Source organism: Microtus pennsylvanicus, chromosome 9, assembly GCF_037038515.1.
Source record: "Microtus pennsylvanicus isolate mMicPen1 chromosome 9, mMicPen1.hap1, whole genome shotgun sequence".
NCBI classification, from domain to species: domain Eukaryota; kingdom Metazoa; phylum Chordata; class Mammalia; order Rodentia; family Cricetidae; genus Microtus; species Microtus pennsylvanicus.
Window position 1 is genome coordinate 106,801,788 of NC_134587.1, and position 18,687 is coordinate 106,820,474.

The 18,687-nt window shown below is 40.1% G+C and overlaps 1 pseudogene; it reads left to right on the forward strand.

Moving 5' to 3' along the window:
* Positions 1 to 18,687, forward strand: part of LOC142857062 (heterogeneous nuclear ribonucleoprotein A3 pseudogene) — a 22,150-nt pseudogene continuing 3,463 nt past the window's right edge.

Here is an 18,687-nt window from a genome sequence, read left to right on the forward strand (position 1 = left end):
ATGGAGCAGGTGGCTCTGCTGAAGGAGCAGGCAAAGAAGATACAACCGGAGCCCCAGAATCTGAAGGACCTCTTCAGAAGGGACCTAAAAGAGATGGTTTATGAAGAGATTAAAAAGTCCAAAATGATCATTGGTCCTAAAGAAGAGCCACTACTTGGCCCCTCTAAAGGAACTACAGATTTCCAGGTAGGTCCCCTCACTGGGAAGGACTGTGCTTGATTGACAGGGGAAAGATGCATCTGCGTGCCTGAGTCTGCAGTGCTGCAGATAGTTCCCTATCTGGAATCCACCCTTGTTAATGTCCTGGCCCCTCATGTTCTCAATCCCAAGAATCCAGTGGCAGGTAATCCTCTGTGGTTCCAGTGTGAATGAGTATAAACTCTAACAATCAGGAAGTAAACGTTCTATTAATACAAATGAGCACAATTCTTGAAATAGTAAATAAATAAAGAAAAATATCAAACCAGAGAGTAGTTACTGTTGACAGGAAAAGAACAGACCTGTTAGATAATATGCCATGGTAAGAGTATAAACAAAAGTACAATTAGAAATTATGTAATAAATGCATGCTGATGTCTAAGAAGAGAAAAGACATTGTTTTATAGATTTCAAAGAAATAAAACACATGACTCAAGTAAAACAACCCTGTATGTCAACAGGTATAGACAGACTATAGAGTTGCATTAGAGCTATTTCTCCTCTCTTATTTCAGACTTTTGTGTATATTTGCATCTATAATTATAGGTTTATCATACATTCCAAATTCTTAAATTATTTGCCTTTTCCATGTTAGGCCACCTCCTCTTCTAATGCACGGATAGAGTGCTCTGTAGTAAACCCTCTGGGTGTCTTAATTTTAGGCAATGTCATTTCTTTCATTCTCTGAAACTTGTCTGCTGTTGTTTTGCTCTGTCATGTCCTGTTTTCTCCGATCCATTCGATAGTGCAGAAACAGTGACGTTGGGAGTGTCAGAGACCAGCTTCAACAAAAATGCCACTTACCAGGGTAGGATTTTAGGGATCAGAAAAGTAGAGAATGATGACATGAGTAAAAATAATAAAACTGAAAACATAGGATAGTACTGGGAGTTCAAGTCAATACTCAAATAACCCACACTTAATTTCCGTTTGCTTAAATACCCAACCCAAAGGGGAAGAATAAGATGGAAAAGTGTATTAACATGATACAAGGAAATGAACATACTAGTTGAAGGTTGTGGGCTATGGTCTTAGTTAAACATTCTGTTGCTAGGACAAGTCAAATAACACTCACACCCTAGAACAAAACATTCTGTAGCCAAACCACTCCTTGAGTGGAATCCATTATTTTTTCCGTAAGGGAGTAGGAAGCTAGTAGTACCCTTAGACTTTTGTTTGGGATAGAAACATATCTATTTCCCTATTCCTGAAATATAAGGTCTGTTTATTAGTCATACCTGTTGACAATAACCTTGGGAAAGCATAACTCTCACATCTAAATCCAGGTGGGATCCTTGTTTGAGGTAGAAACAGACAATAACCTTAAAGGAACAGATATAAGTTCCAACTCTCTGACCTTTGTTCAAGGTAGAAATAAGCTCACATTTTTTGGGCCTCCCCAATTCCTCCCTTTTTAATAATTTTTATAGAGCATGAACTTCTGCTACAGGACAGATGGTTGTGTCTGCCTTAGGTGAATGTTTCCCATTTTCCAGACTTACATATCTTGGGTACATGCATTCCAATTATGCATGTGTATGTCTTAGGCACCTGGGGGTGGGGAAGTATCATAGTCTTCTCTTACTGCTGACCTCTGTAAGCAAAGGATTAAGTGAGAGTGTGCCTCTGAGCTCTGTGTCCCTGAGCCAAGTTTCTGTCAAGAGAGGTCATTCATCAATTAGAAAATGGCAAGCAAGCAGATAATACTTTATGCTACACATTCTTCTATGGCTACTATATCTCCTAATTAAAGAAATGGAGAATCACCAGGATTGGGAATGCCCTTTTCAACTGGTCTATGATTTTTCTTAAAAGTTTTTAGCTCTACCAAAATCTAAATCGGTCTTATCAAACATGTCAAATCCCAAAACTTATTAGGAATGTCTAAACTTTTTCTAAGCATTAACATCTTATAGTGAGCTCAAGCAGTTAAAACATTAACAGGTCAATACCATAATTCTAGTGTGGAAATTAACAATAAACATAATTTGTCAAATCACAATTCTCTTACATCTATTCTAACCTTTCTGTGATGAATGAAACTCTATTTGCAATGCTGCCTTTAAGTACTTGTCCCAGTCTCTGAGCAACAGTAAAAACCCTTAGGCTACCCTCCGCAACTCTGAAGAGGGACTTCAGTCACTCCTTTGTCTCCATAATGAGTCTGATTCTCCAGAGGGGAAAATTGAGGTCTCAGTTCTCAGGTCCTTTATTTCAACAGCAGATTGAACATCCATGCTGGCAACCCAAATTCTGTGTCCCAAAGTATGAGCCTGTGTTCGTGGAATGACTCTGAGGTAAACAGGACTCAGTAGTTTTGGAAGTTTGTAAAGCAAGTCCATCAAAAGGCTGGGAATCGCCGTCACCATGATCTTCCTTCCCTTAGCCTGCAGCATGGTGGTATGAGGAAGTCAGGATCACAGGTTCAGGAACCTCTTTCCACTTCTCCTGTGGCATCATCAGTGGCTGAAATGTCATCAGGGCTGGCCTACTTCTACTGTATATGCATACATCTCATCAAGCTTTATTTTCTTCCTTTGAAAAAAATCACAGACATATCCTTGACCCCAAATTAATACAGGGTTGGGTCATTTTCATAATCCAGTGCAAGAGTCTATCCACCTTCTTTAGCAAAGATCACCTTTGTGCCATCATGCCAAAATTTATCCACAGCAACAAGTTTAGAGTAAAAAGCTGTATGGTTTAAGATATTTTGTGGTGACTGAGTGTATAATTCCTCCTTATTTATTTATTTTTTGAGGTTATTTTGTAAGGGTATGCTAATTTCATGCCTTCTCAGAGACATCATTTGTTTAGCAGCTATCGTTAGTTGCCTGGGAAAACTAGACTTACTATTCCCCCTTAAGAATTTTCCTGATGGATATACTTTTTCCGTTAATTTATTTATTAAAGATTTCTGTCAGTGATCCTGATGGATATTTTAAATAAGGTCTCAACCACTGGATTGTTTTTTTAAGTTTATAAGCTATCTTTCTAATCCAAGTTTCAAGTCTGCCTACCCGAAAGGTTTTAACTTGCTCCTTTACATTTTCACAGACTTGATTGGGCCTGGAGCTGCAGTTTCCTGAGACTCCTTTTTTGCAGCTTGGCTGTGAGGCCAGGAGCAGGGATCTAGGCTCGCAGCTGAAGCTTGGCTGCTTAGTAGGGTGCAAGCCATGTCCTGCTGGGGACTTGTGACCAGAAGGCTGGTCCCTCATTGTCTGCTGTGACAGGGCAGGATATAGGTTATGTTTAGTGATCCTGAAACAGTCTGACTGACTGGCAAATTAAGCTCAGGTTCTCAAGTGCCTGCCATTGTAGTGGTTCTGAGATTGCCACATGAGACCAAAAGTTTAGGTGGGCATAGCTATGCTGTTTCCATTATCTCTGCCTTTATATTTAAATCTTGTAATTAGAAAATTAGGAGAATTTCTGAATTCTCTCCTCTGTTAAAAAGTCATAGATCCCCATATTGAACTCGAGTTGGAAGAGGCGAGTCCAGTCTCAAAATGGAGGTAAAACTGCTGCCCAGTCGCCCCAGCCTGACTCCTGCCATTGCCACCGCTGCCAGCGGGGCCCGGGGAGGGGGCATGATCCAAAGGAACCTTGCAGTTGAGGAAACTGTTTATTGGTGGTTTGAGCTTTGAAACCACAGATGATAGCTTAAGAGAACATTTTGAGAAATGGGGCACACTTACAGACTGTGTGGTGATGAGAGATCCCAAAACAAAACGTTCCAGGGGCTTTGGTTTTGTGACCTACTCTTGTGTTGAAGAGTTGGATGCTGCAGTGTGTGCTCGGCCACACAAAGTTGATGGGCGTGTGGTGGAACCAAAGAGAGCCATTTCTAGAGAGGATTCTGTAAAACCTGGTGCCCATTTAACAGTGAAGAAAATCTTTGTTGGTGGTAGGAAAGAGGATACAGAAGAGTATAACCTGAGAGACTACTTTGAAAGGTATGGCAAGATTGAAACCATAGAAGTTATGGAAGACAGGCAGAGTAGGAAAAAGAGAGGATTTGCTTTTGTGACTTTTGATGACCACGACACAGTTGATAAAATTGTTGTTCAGAAATACCACACTATTAATGGGCATAATTGTGAAGTGAAAAAGGCCTTTCTAAACAAGAGATGCAGTCTGCTCGATCACAGAGAGGCCCTGGAGGTGGATCCAGCAATTTTATGGGTCGTGGAGGGAACTTTGGAGGTGGTGGAGGTAATTTTGGTCATGGTGGAAACTTTGGTGGAAGAGGAGGCTATGGTGGTGGAGGTGATGGCAGCAGAGGTAGTTATGGAGGTGGTGATGGTGGATATAATCAATTTGGAGGTGATGGAGGCAACTATGGTGGTGGTCCTGGTTACAGCAGTATAGGAAGCTATGGTGGTGGTGGACCAGGCTATGGAAACCAAGGTGGTGGATATGGTGGTGGTGCAGGAGGAGGATATGACAGTTACAATGAAGGAGGAAATTTTGGTGGAGGTAACTATGGTGGTGGGAACTATAATGATTTTGGAAATTATAGTGGACAACAGCAATCAAATTATGGACCCATGAGAGGGGGCAGTTTTGGTGGAAGAAGCTCAGGCAGTCTCTATGGTGGTAGCTATGGATCAGGTGGTGGAAGTGGTGGATATGGTAGCAGACAGTTTTCAAAACTAACAGAAAAGGGCTACATTTCTTAGCAGGAGAGAGAGCGGGGAGTTGTCAGGAAAGCTGAAGGTTACTTTGAGACAGTCGTCCTAAATGCATTAGAGGAACTGTAAAAATCTCCAGCCATCCCTTAAAGTACCAGTTGGGAACTAAGCTATATGATTTTAATCTTTCTCTGCAGACAGAGAGAACAGGTTCCTGAATCAACCCCAAAGCTTAGAAAGAGGACCATTCACCAGAATGGAATCTTTGCAATTAGGGTTTTATTCTATCATTGATTTCCCTGTCACAAGAGGACAGTAGACTGCATTAGAACTTGTTGTAGCACAGCTAGACCATGTACGTGCACAACACATTCACAATGTATAGTATGAAATAAAAAATCTTCATTGTTCTTGCTGTTTGCTCTCCTTTGGACAGAGGGTTCTATTTGCTTGACCCTCCTTCCTAGCTTTTTAAAAATGTTTCACGCTGATACTAGACTACTTTTGAAGAATATACTTGATATTTCTTACACATCCATTTCTGTTGTTGGTTGGTTTCCGCCTCTGTACAATAGATGTTTTTAACTTTATTCATTAATTATTGTCCCCAAAGCTTTATTAGCACCTGCTTCTCCTTTTCCCTAGAAGCAGCTGAATTCATATAATTGTGTATCTCTTGCTCTTGACACACTAAATATCTCTGCTCCTACTGTCTGTGATCTCAAGTCAAATCTAATATCTACAATTAGAAATCATATATGACTTTACCCCTTAAGACACAAGTTATAGACCTTGAGAAAGTAAAAAGTGTTCAATACTTAACAGCTAAAACTCTTCACATATGCCTATTTTTGAGAAAAAAATCCTGTAAGCATGCTAAAATTAAAAAAATTCAGTTACAGTTATTAAAATGAAGTAAAAATACTATGTAATACTTTAAGAATCATTTCCTTGGGGCTAGAAAGATGGCTCAGCAGTTAAGAGCATTCCCAGCTCTTCCAAAGGTCCGGAGTTCAAATCCCAGCAACCACATGGTGGCTCACAACCATCTTTAATGAGGTCTGGTGCCCTTTTCTGGCCTGCAGGCATACACGCAGACAGAATATTATATACATGATAAATAAATAAATATTTTTAAAAAGAATCATTTTCTTCCATTTACATGTATAGTTTAAGATAGAAAATCATTAATTTGAAATATATTAATTTGAGGAAGGGAATTGTTGTTTATTAAACACTCTTGGGTAGTAGTATTGCAAGTTCTTTGAGGAAATACGCATGCAAGGTCAAACCTTTAGTTGTGAGACTTGTTTTTACATGTTACACCTTATCTAATTCGTGTTTGTGGATATGTGACACATCATGACATAAGTATTCCAATCAACACCGACAAAAATCATGGGTTTATGATTTATAGTCAGTTCTAGGAGAAAGTGATTTGTTTTCAGTTCCTAGTGATAACGTAGTGATTTGAGACAAAATGGGCATATGTGAGGAAGTTTAACTGTTAAGTATTGAACACTTTTTACTTTCTCGGGGTCTATAACTTGTGACTTGTAAAGATAATTTGAAAAATAAGCACCTAGAGATAAGAAAAATTCTTCTAGGAAACCAAGCAAATGAACCCTTCACCTTCCCTCCTGCAGAGAACTTCTGCGGAACAAGAAAAAAAGAAAAATTATAAAGGAGCCCATGACAGGGCCCCTTCACATTCAGGAAAGCCCTTGGTGCAAACAGATGAGGAAAGTGTGGATGGCCAGAATGAGTCCCACTGTATGCCTCTAAAGGATCTCATCAAAGAAGATTTAAAAGAAAGTTTGTGTGAAATTCTTGAAAAATATAAATATGATACATGTATGAAGAAAGAACTACCTCATATCTTTAAAGGAAGAAAACAGCTAAGGGTAATCACCTTGAATTTTATTTTACTTTTTTTTATTGATTGTTATTAAGCTCTACATTTTTCTATGCTCCCCTCTTTAAGGGTTTCTATCATCTTCATAGAGTTATATTTAATGTCGTTTTCTTCTGCCTTTTCTGAGTTAGGATGTTCAGGTCTTCCTATCATGTGACCACTGTGATCTGGTGTTACCATGTTGTGTTTTAGGCTGTTGAATGTATTCTTGTATTGGCGCCTACCCATTTCTCCTTCCAGTTGGTGCAGGCAGTGTGCTTGCCTCTTGCTCCAGTCCTTACAGTTGGTGTCTGTGTCTCAGGGATCCTTTCTTGACTGATCATTGCAGTTGCTCTCTGTATCTTAGGGAGCTGCTCTTGGTTGGCTCCATGCAGTTGCTTTCTGTATCTCAGGATGCCGCTGAGTTCTCTGGGAATGGATGAGTTTGGGAATGGCGTGGAACTTGTAGAGTACAGGGTCTGATCAATGGTGGGGTGTTGGACCAGCATGCCTGCAGGTGGCTTGCCTGCTGGCCTCCTAGGGAAGCTGAGGTAGGTGGAAGAGGGGTTCGGGGTTTAGCCCCGGGTTCTAGGACCTAGAGACTGGCTGTCCAGCAGGGAGCTGGTCATTCACCTCTTGGTCTGCTCTGTGCAGCTGCATTCTGTGCCTCAGAGATCCTCTGACAAGTTCACAGGAGATGGATGGGTTTGGGGGTCCAGTGGGACATTTAGATGGCAGGGTCTGTCTGATTGATGGGAGATTTGGAGCAGCCTACCTGCAGGAAACTTTCCTGTTGACCTGCTAGTGAAGTTGTGGCAGATGGGGAAGCATCCTGGGGTTTTGCCTAGGGCCTAGGGCCTCGGGACTGGGCTGTCCAGCCGGGGAGCATTCACTAAACTTTTGGTACGTTTTGTGTCTCAGGGATCCTCTGAGGTCACAGGGGATAGCTAGTGATGCAGTAAGTAGCAAAACATGTATGAGTATATTTAACTTTTTCTTCATCCAAACACTGTAATGTGTAATGTCAGAGTCATTTTGAAAACAATCCACCTCCTCTTATTCAGAAAATATCTACAGAACAAAAACTAAAGAAGAAATATGACAGCAAGTCCCTATACTCAGAGCAACCTGCTACCAAGACAGTGAAAAAAGTAGAACATGAACACGATGCATTGCAGTATGTACATCTTATGGAAGTCATTAAAAAAGATTTAAAAGTGGGAACTTATAAAGTTCTTGGAAAATATAAAACTAATGTTTGCCCCAAGGAAGAAGCTCTACCCCCTGTCTCTAAGCAGGTAAATCTAATTTTAAAAATCAGGTAAATCTAATTTAAAAAATCAGTATATTTTGTTTAGGGACAAACACACATCTGCAAGCCCATGTCTGCAGTGCTGCAGAATGTTTAGACAATAGGACCCAACTTTGTACATGTCCCTCATGTCAAATGACACGCCTCCTCCAACAAGGCCACCCCTCTGAATACTTTACCAAAAGTATCCCAACAACCATGGAGCAGGCTTTCAAAAATCTGACCCTGTAGGACCCATTCCCATCAGACCACAGTTGTTCCTTTCCACACGTCAGGTCAGTATTATCATGAAGTTGTATGCAGTGTGTTCACTGGAACTAGACCATGAAAGACTGCACTCTATGCAGATAGACCCCACATGTGTATATATAACCCTGCAACATATGTAGTCTATAGTGTGTCATTTGTTTTGCTTTTAGTTTAATTGGTGTTCTATTCTGTATTTTACTTTTTACTAAAGTTTGTCTGTTGCCAAATATGGAATTTCACACAAAAGGCTTGCATCCGCAGTCAAGGCTTAATATTTTTAGGTAGAATGAGGTAGTATGTTTTACACGAGAAGTACTTTGTCAGGGTTAAAACCATGTCATTCACTTTTGAAAGAATTAACAAATATGTTAACAAAATACAAATAAAACATGTTCATTTAAATCAACACTGACTAGGTTAGGTTGGTTGGATCAAGTCTCTCTCCCAGTCTAAGCTAAGCTTTAAGTTATTTGCATTTACTATTGATAGTCAGTGATTTTTGAGTAGCTAAATATATAAAGAAATTTCTGTTAAATATTATGTAGTTTCTTATTTTTTATGTGCCCATATCTTGTAAAATGTAAAGAAAAAAACATTTTTGAAAACAAGTGCAGCAAAACACAGAGCCCATGAGTGTGAATCAGAGTAACCCTCCACTTTCTCAGCTGTGGAAAACAACTCAGAAACGAGAAGTGGGGAAGAACTCCAGTGTTGAGTGTGCTTCTCTGCAATCAGGGCCTTCTGTGACAGCAGATGAGGTGACACTGGGTGAGCAGAGTGCGCGACAGTGTAAGCACCCTAAAAAGTGCATCAGAAAAGACTTAAAGGAGATGCTTTGTGAACAGTTTGGAAATTCTGAATTAATTATCATCCTAAGGAGAGCAGTGTCCATACAGGTGATTCCCACCATGTTGGAAAACACAGTATTTTACTGTGAGATAGGAGATGCTCTATATGCTGTCTTTTCAAGACTATGGATTGTTCCGACAAAGAGAACCTAGCCTTGAAAATGTTCTTGCATCTTTCTTATATTCTTCATCACAGAAACCCACTGGCCAGTCATCTTCTGAGATCCAAGTGAAAATGACTGGACCGTGAGAGCAACAGCCCAGGAAGTTAACACGCTTTAGACCAGAAGGACAATTTTAGACTAATATGGAATTTTTATGGTGATACAGAAAGAAAATGATAAAGGTTTTCAGTATAATGACTATGGAGAAATTAACAATGATGATGGAGAAGCACATGAAAGGAACCAATATCTTTGATAAACAAATGATTAGAATATAAACTCCAATATCACTAGTTGCAAAAGAATATTAGATATGCCAGTGTTTCTAAGCCAAAGGGCTATAGTTTCCACTCTTCAAAGAAACAATTCCTGTGTCTGAAATAAAACAGATATCACTTTTCTGCTGCTAAACACACTGAAAACCATCTAACACAGGACTTTCTCAGAAGCCATTACCTGGTAATTGCAGTATAAAGTCACAGACCTGGGGTAAAAAATATCAGTCCTCCACCACATGCTAACAAATTACCAAACAGAAGTCTGCATAAAGAAGTACAGTCAAACAAGGTTTACAATGATAGACATGTTACGGGATGGTGCTTGGCTTTGGAGAAAAAGAAAGTTTACATGCCAAGGAGGGGCTGTTGATCATGATTTTCTCTTTATAATTTTCATTCTGAACTGTTAATAAATAAACCCAAACACATATATGGGCCAGCAACACAGCTCAGAGAATAAGAACACTTGCCTTGCAAACCTAATGACCCAAAGTGCATCCCAAAAGCACTATAAGTTGAAAGTGTCTGACATATATAATTCCAGCACCTCCAAATCCAGCTGGAGGCTGAGAGCATAGAACAGCTCTGAAACTCACAAGCCAGTCACACTGCAACACACTGAGCAACAAAACAGTGAGAAACCCTGCTTCATCCAGGGAAGGGGGAGCCAACACCTGAAAGTTGTTCTCTGCTCTTCACACACACAGCAGAATAGCACACACAAGCACACACACACACACACACACACACACACACACACGCATGCATGCCCACCCCCAGTGACACATGTCTTCCAACAAATTCACACCTCCTAATCTTTTCAAAATAGTTCCACCCAATGAGACCAAACATTCAAATGTTTGAATGTATTGGGTTTTGTTTCATTCAAATCACCATAGTGATGCTGGAAAAGGCCACTGCTCATACATGCAACAGGTCTTGATTAAGGAGTGAGAGGAGGGCAGGTGTCTCCAGAATCCATGCTTGCAGCTCAGCAACTCCCCACTGCCATGAGTAGAGGCATGCTTTGTTCATGCACCTTTTGTTCGTGCATGTTCAGGTCACCTTCACTGGTTTTTCCCAAGGTCACAATGAACAACTGGCAAAGGCCCTGGGGAAAAGACTATTGCAGTGCAGAAGTGAGAGGTTCCTTTCATTGCTGAAGCTCCTCATTGTCATATCCCATTAATCGGCTGGAATCGAAAATCCAGGCCAAAACATTTGGAGAGGACATGTTTTGTCCTCTTCTTTTTATGTCTTCCTGTTATACAGAAGATGGTGATTTTGGGTAGCAAAGAGCAGAGGAAGAAAGGCAAAAGGTTGAGCATGTCCCCTTTTGGGGTTTCTAAAAACCCGGGACCTTTTACTCAAAGAGAGGAAGTAGTGGTTACAGGAGATCGGTGGGTGTAATGTTAAAATTAGACTGAGCAATAAAGATTTGGGGACGGAATTCAAAACTGCAACATTAACAGACAAGTGTTAAAATGAATAAAATTGTAAACAATTTAATGAGAAGTAACTTCTCAATATTTCTTTAAAGGTTGAAGAAAAGGAGGAGATAGATTATCTGTATACAACCCACATTAGCTCGTTTGAGCATAGAATTGCTGCACTGAGGGCTACTGCACACGTTGAACCACCTCCTTCTGCCTACGCTGGTTATTCAGGTAACGGGTGGCATGGACAAGACTCTCAAGGCTGAACTGACTCTCCTACTTGATACTGACACAGATCTGGTTCCTGCCCTTCTCATTGTTGGTGACTGATAACATTGTGAGACACTAAATTCCGCATGGGTGGTCTGCAGAATATTACCAAGTAACTTCCAGTAGAAAGAATGATCCAGGATACATCAGCCCACAAACAGTGGTTTAAAATATATTAATTTTGTCTTAGAAAACTAATTCTCTTTGGTGCTAATATTTATGATTAATAAATTTCATGCTTCGCATAGGGCTACATAGGCTTTACCAGGTACCAGAAAACAACTTATTCTTTTATTCCCATATATATTTAAAAAATACCACATGAAATACCAATGTCAGTTCAGTCCACCAAAACTGACCAAGTCATATTAGTTGGCTCGTGGTTGCCTCCTATTCTAGAATGAGAACTGTTTTCTCTCCTAGTGATAACTTTGTGTTTCTGAGTGGCTAAGCATCTACACAGATACATAATTGTTAAATACTAGTCAGTGTCTGCCTTTTCTGTGGCCATACACTGACTTTTGAGGATAACATCATCTTAGAAACAGTCACTCCAAAACAAGCAGCATACGAGGGAAAAAAAAAACAAAAGGAACTTCCAGTTCACACACCTACTTAGACATGATGATTTGATGATCCTATATAAGATGCTACCAATGATGACACTGATGATGCTGCCCATCACCATCCTGATGATGCCACCAACATTCCTGGTGACACTGCTAATAATTCTTCCTTTTCTTTATAGGTGATGCTGCAGTTGATCAACAGTACCTTGAAGCAATCAAGTTAATATCTATGGTGAAATTGAAATGAAATTTATGCCCTGGCAATGCTGACATGCATGGGCAGCCCAGATATGGCAGTTCTGTTGAACTTGTCCATATTGAGTTTCATGATCTAAGATGATGAGGATGGCTTCTTACCAGATCTCTCCCTCAAAGAACTGAAAAACATATAGAAATTTTAAAGGAAAATATATTTTTCTAAGAGGACACCATCTTTATTGAACTCTGTACACAAATTGTTGATAGTTTTCAATTAAAATATACTTTGCAAAAATTTTAAACTGTTTCTTCATATTAGATAAACTGACACTGTGACTACTCCATGCAGCTCAAGGCATCCGGAAGAGCTCGGAGCAGAAAAAGTAGTAGACTGAATATGACCAGTAGATTGGAACTGGCTGTGAGAGAAGCAGAGGAGAGAGAGAGAGAGAGAGAGAGAGAGAGAGAGAGAGAGAGAGAGAGAGAGAGAGGGAGGGAGGGAGGGAGGGAGGGAGGGAGGGAGGGAGGGAGGGAGGGAGAGAGAGAGAGAGAGAGAGAGAGAGAGAGAGAGAGAGAGAGAGAGAACAGGGTTATAAGGGGAATGAGAAGTCTGTGAACTGGAAGTAGTTTAGGGTAGGATAGAAAGTGAGAATGGCTTTTACATTCTGAATTGTGTAGCAGGTCCCTGTGATACTAAAGGAGCCTGGAGGCCAGTGTGAGCTGTGGTGTGCTAATGGGGAGCACAGGGAGCCATTGTCCTTCCAGCTGGTCATAGTGAAAGTGACCCACATTGGAGCACCGGACTGAGCTCCCAAAGTCCCAATGAGGAGCAGAAGGAGGGAGAACATGAGCAAGGAAGTCAGGACTGCAAGCTGTGACAGTGGGGCTGATCTATTGGGAGCTCACCAAGGCCAGGGGGACTGGGACTGATGGAGCATTTGATCAAACCGGACTCTCTGAACATGGCGGACAATGAGGGCTGACTGAGAAGCCAAGGACAATGGCACTGGGTTTTGATTCCACAAAGCATGTACTGGCTTTGTGGGAGCCTAGCCTGTTTGGATGTTCACCTTCCTAGACCTGGATGTAGTGGGGCGGACTTTGTACTTCCCACAGGGCAGGGAACCCTGGCTGCTCTTTGGACTGGAGAGGTTAGAGGTGGGGGAGTGGGGGGAGGGGGGAGAGAAATGGGTGGAGGGGAGGAGGTGGAAATTTTTAATAAAAAAGGAAAATAAAATGTTATCCTGTTTGAAGCAAAAAAAGTTTTATGTGGATAAATTGGGTGTTGATGGCCCACACTTTTAATCCCAACACTTGGCAAGCAGAAGCAGACAGATCTTAGGGAGTTTGAAGTTAGCCTTGTCTACAGAGCAAGTTACTGAATAGCCAGGACTGTTAACCAGATAAACCATGTCTCAAAAAAAAAAGAATGAATGAGGGAGAGAGAGAGAGAAGTGTATAAGAAAGTATGGGAAATTTAAAGTCAGAATAATAAACCAATAAACCAATAAATCAATCTGCTTAAATACAGGGCTGTAAAAATGACACAAAATTATCTGCACAAAGCTGAGTGATGGTGACACATGTCTTTAATCCCAGGACTCAGTAGGCAGAGGCAGGTGGATCTCTATGAGTTCGAGTTGGGTCTACAGAGCTAGTGACAGGACATCCATGGTTACACAGTGAATCCTTGTCATGAAAAAAAAATTATCTGCACAAAATCTAATGGCATGGTAACCATCAAAGGTACATTTGTCATGGCATATCATTCAATTTTTCACACACAAAGAGTAATTATTAACTTAATGTCATTCAAGATTACATAGCCTCAAATTGAAAATTAGATATTAAAGACTGAAAATGAGTATGGAAAGGAAGGTAAGACATGGAACAATAAAGTGATTTATGAATGAAACTTAACTGTGGACTTAAAAAGGTCTCACAAGAATCAATTTGTCAACAGAATTAATTAGGTCATACCCTCAAGGAATGCGATCAAGTAAGTAACATCAACGATGTAGTTGCTTGACCATTTTTTTTTTCATTTTTTGAGAATGAGAATTTTTAGATAAAGGAATGAGCACTTTCATTCTCTGGTAACTGTCTGCTTCAAAATCCGTGGAGACTATACAAACTTTTAACTACATATATGGCATAAACTAAGGAGAATCCTTGTAGACTTTCACAATGTCAAAACTCTCATTCATAAGGAGATCCCCATTCGTTAGCTGGTAAACTACTATAATGTTCCAAAAATCGCATGTTCTCCAATCAGCAAATTGGATGGGGTTTACTTCAGCATCAGTACTTTTGAGGAAATATAACTTAGTATATATTATTCAGTGTATCTGGTTTGAAAGTTTCCAGGCATAGATCTACTCTTTTTGTTTAAGATTTACTGTTTTTGTTTTATGTACATGGTGTTTTACCTGTGTGTGCTCTGTGTCAGAGGTCAGAAGAAAGGGTAGATTCCTCAAGATTATCCTTAAGCTGCTAGAAACTAAATTCAGGCCGTCTGCAAGAAAAGCAAGGGCTCTTGACCGCTAAATCTTCTCTCTAGCCTCTAAAGGCATATCTTTAATTATCCCCTCTGTCCTCCTTTTAGACTCATATCCAAAAATACTAATTAGTTATGTCATTAGCATTTGCCATTGAGATCAGTAGGAATCCCACATTTTTGCCCAATGCATCCCTGGAAATTGACTTTGATAAAAACTTATTTAGCATGTAGAAGGCCCAGAGTTTAATCCCTAACTCAGGAAAAAAAAACTAAATTATTATGGAATAATTTGGGTTGCAAAATGTAATAACATTGTTCTAATTACATAGGTGGAAACACAAGATCTGGAATAGCACTTGCTGGTGCCATGTGGTCAACACTGACAGATTTGGGACATTTGTCCAGGTCTTCTAATATCCACAGGAGAAGTTGTGTGGGATGGGAGAATTGAAAACACGTTTTCATTAGTGTCATGTAGAAGTTAGCTCAAATTGGAAAATAACCAGGCTAGCCAAAAGATAAGACAATTATATTTTTATTTATTATAAGGGGAAAACTCACAAAACAAGAATGAGACATCCAAGCTCAGCTGTGAGGGAACTACAGAGAAAGAGCACCTGGGCCATGTGCCCATTTTTCAGCAGGTCCCAGTAAGCCATACCCTAACTTGGTCCCACCTCTTGAAGATAATTGGTTAACAAAGCTTCCCATCACCACCCACTTTTGTCTAAACAAGAGTGATCCAAACCCAAAGCAAAACTATATACAATAGGCACAGATATCAAGTATAAAATTAGAACCAACATAAACAATATTAAGCAAGGAACACAACACAAATGTTTTGATAAACATTCTATTCCAAAAAATCTAAGTCTTGATAAGCTTGGCTAAATCATAAGATGAAGGTAACTACGACTATCTAATCTTCAACATCATCGAAGGCCTAAGAAGGGAGATAATATTACTTGTTAAGCAGTATATGATGGAGACCATTTTCAGAGGCAGGTAATTTTTGTGGATTTGGTACCATAGCAGTAGTGACTTAATAAAAAATTCAAGGAATGTTACTCTGTTTCTACAATTTGAGGATTATTGGTGTTCTTTTAAGGTATGATATAATTCTGGCTTAAATCAATCTGGTCCTAGGCTTTTTAAATTAAGTTTTTCATTACTGATTTTACCTCTGTAGGGGCTTGGAAGCTATTTAAATTGTTTTTATCTCATCTAGATTTAACATTAGTAAACAATACAAACATCAAAAATTTATACTTCCTAGGTTTACCAGCTTTCTGGAATACAGATTTTTAAATAATATCCTTGTGATTCTCTGAATTCCCACTGTTGTCTGCTGTAAAAACTTCTTTTTCATTTTTAATTCTATTAATTCGGATTTTCCCTCAATGTCTCTTGGTTAATTTGGGTAAGGTGATGGACCAGTCTGACTCCATATTAAGATTAGCAGCCATCTTGTTATAAGATATCTTAGTTAAAGTTTCTATTGCTGTGAAAAGGCACCATAACCACAGCAACTCTTTAAGGGAAACATTTAATTAGAGTTGGCTTACATTTCAGAGGTTTGGTCCATTATCATCACAGGCAGAAGTATGGAAGCCTGCAGGCAGACATGGTGCTGGAGAGGTAACTGAGAGCTCCACAAAATGAATGCTCGCCAAATATAATAGGTAACCATGATTCTGAAAAAAAATAAACATGTATTTGTTCTTAAGGCATTGACTAAGAAATAAGTCTGCTGCCTGCAAGGACTTAGTTCCTCCTAGAGTGACCCTCATTCTTTATCCTCCCACAAAAATCAGAATACTGACAATAAATAATAATATACTCCATAACATACTAAATAGACTATGGCCACTTAACTATAAAAAATACATTTATTAAATGGCATGGTTCTAAACCACGATAGTATTGGAGATAGTTAAAGTTTCACTTATGTATATATCTTCTTTTCCTCAGTTTCCCCATTTTGTGTGCAGTGTTTCTTGCAGTCCTGACTTCAGGATATCTTCTCAAGTGGGAAAGGCTGTCTGCTGTTTTGATTGCATTCCATGCCCAGGCAGTGAAATTTCCCGTGAAACAGGTAAGCGTATGTCTCAGTGATAAATTCTTCATGTTGATTCTGTACTCCAGCCCACAAGTAGGATCTTCAAGGAGCAGTAAAATCTCTTATCTGAATCATCTGATTCGTGTGATCAGTAATTATATCTCTTGAAAGAGGTTACCGAAATTGTTAATCTCTATTTTTTTTTACCCATTTGACAATCAAGGTGTACAGTATTTTCTCACAGAGACCTAAACAGTACTGTGTGCTTTCTTATTCTCATGGAATTTTACACACAGCTACTGTCTTAGTTACTTTTCTGTCACTGTGTTAAGGCAACATGACCAAGACAACTTACGAAATAATTCATTTGATTTTGGGCTCACAGTTCCAGAGGGTTAGAGTCCATAACCATTATAGTCTGGAGCATGGCAGGAAGCAAGCAGGCACTGTGCTAGAGCAGTAGCTGCTATCTTACATATTTATCCACGAGCCCAAGGCAGAGAGCTAACTGGGAATGGCACGGACTTTTAAAACCCCAAAGCCCATTTCTGGTGACATGTCTCCTTCTTTAAAAAGGCCACACTTCCTAATCCTTCCCAAACAGTTCCACCAACTGGTAACCAAACATCCAAATTCATAAACCTACAGGGGCCCTTCTCACTCAAACCATTCCAATCATTAGGTCTTTTCCCTGGTAAAATGGCAACGTACCTTGATTATGCTGTTTTCTCAAGAAATTATTGACTATTGAGTTCATTAACCTACATGGCATTTGCATATACATGTAGTGAAATTGATATGTGCCGTATCTGCTTAAACTAATATGTTAACCCCTTCCGCTGAGACAAGCAGAGCCCCCCCTCTTTTTAGCCTGCTGTCTCTCTTCCCGTCCCTCTTCTGAGAGGTGGGATGGCTGAGGACATGTGGGGACCCTGATCTCAGACCACTTTCCAGCATCCTGTGCCTGCTCCATCACTACAAATGACCAAATAGCAATACGTCTCATATTGTAAATTGTAGACAGAAGATAGATGGGCACAGAACAACATCCATCTGCAATTCGCTTCATCAACTGCCAAGTGCTGACCATTGGGAAAAACTGCCTCTCATCTAAACTGAAGAATCACTGGAATCAACAGCCTAGCTGCTCAGGTCAAAGTCTAAGAGACACCGAACAGTTCCATACCATAAACCCTGGACAGGAGCAAAGTGACCAGCTACTCCCCAGGATGTGAACAGCACCCAGCTTTCTCAAGTCTGCCCCCCAGATGACACCCACAAATAAGCAGGAAGCAGTCTTGAGAATCCGCCGTCTCAATTCCCTTAACCTGCCATGCCTAACCCCTGTCTTTTTATCATAAGAGAAAGATGGAGATGTTATTATTTCACTGACTTTCCCTGTCACCTGGGTACCCTGTCCCTTTAAGAGAGAAGCTTCACCCACTCCCAACCCCTCCCTTCCGATGAGGCAAGTGGATCCCCCCCATTTCCAGACTGCTGTCTCTCTTCCTGTCCCTCTTCTGAGAGGTACCTACTGCCCTTCTCCCTTCTCCCACCTTCTCTCCTTTCCTTTTCCCCTCCATAACACACTAAATAAACTCTACCCAAAAAGAAAAATTAACATGTTAAAACATAAGCCTCAAAGTGAGACTATTAAGATATGGGGCTTTTTAGTACTGATAGTGTGATGATCTCTCCAAATTCAGTAATAGAATTATTGCCTATATAATTCCTTCAGTCTCTTAGGAAGGGTGTTTTTTGTCACTTTATACCATGTGAGGACATAGACATATGTACTGTCCATGAAGTAGGTAGACAGAATTCAGAAGCTTAAGAATCATCTAAAGCTGTGTGGTTCTGGTGCGGGAAAATTGTCTGTATTCTGTCAATCATGTTTTAAATAAACGCTGATTGGCCAGGCAGGAAGTAGAAATGATGTAATGAGAACAAGAGAATTCTGGGAAGGAGGAAGTTGATTCCTCCCACTCCTGCCCAGACCACAGAAGCAGCAGGATGTAATCTGCCCCACTGAAAAAAGGTACTGAGCCACATGGCTAACATAGATCAGAAAAATGGGT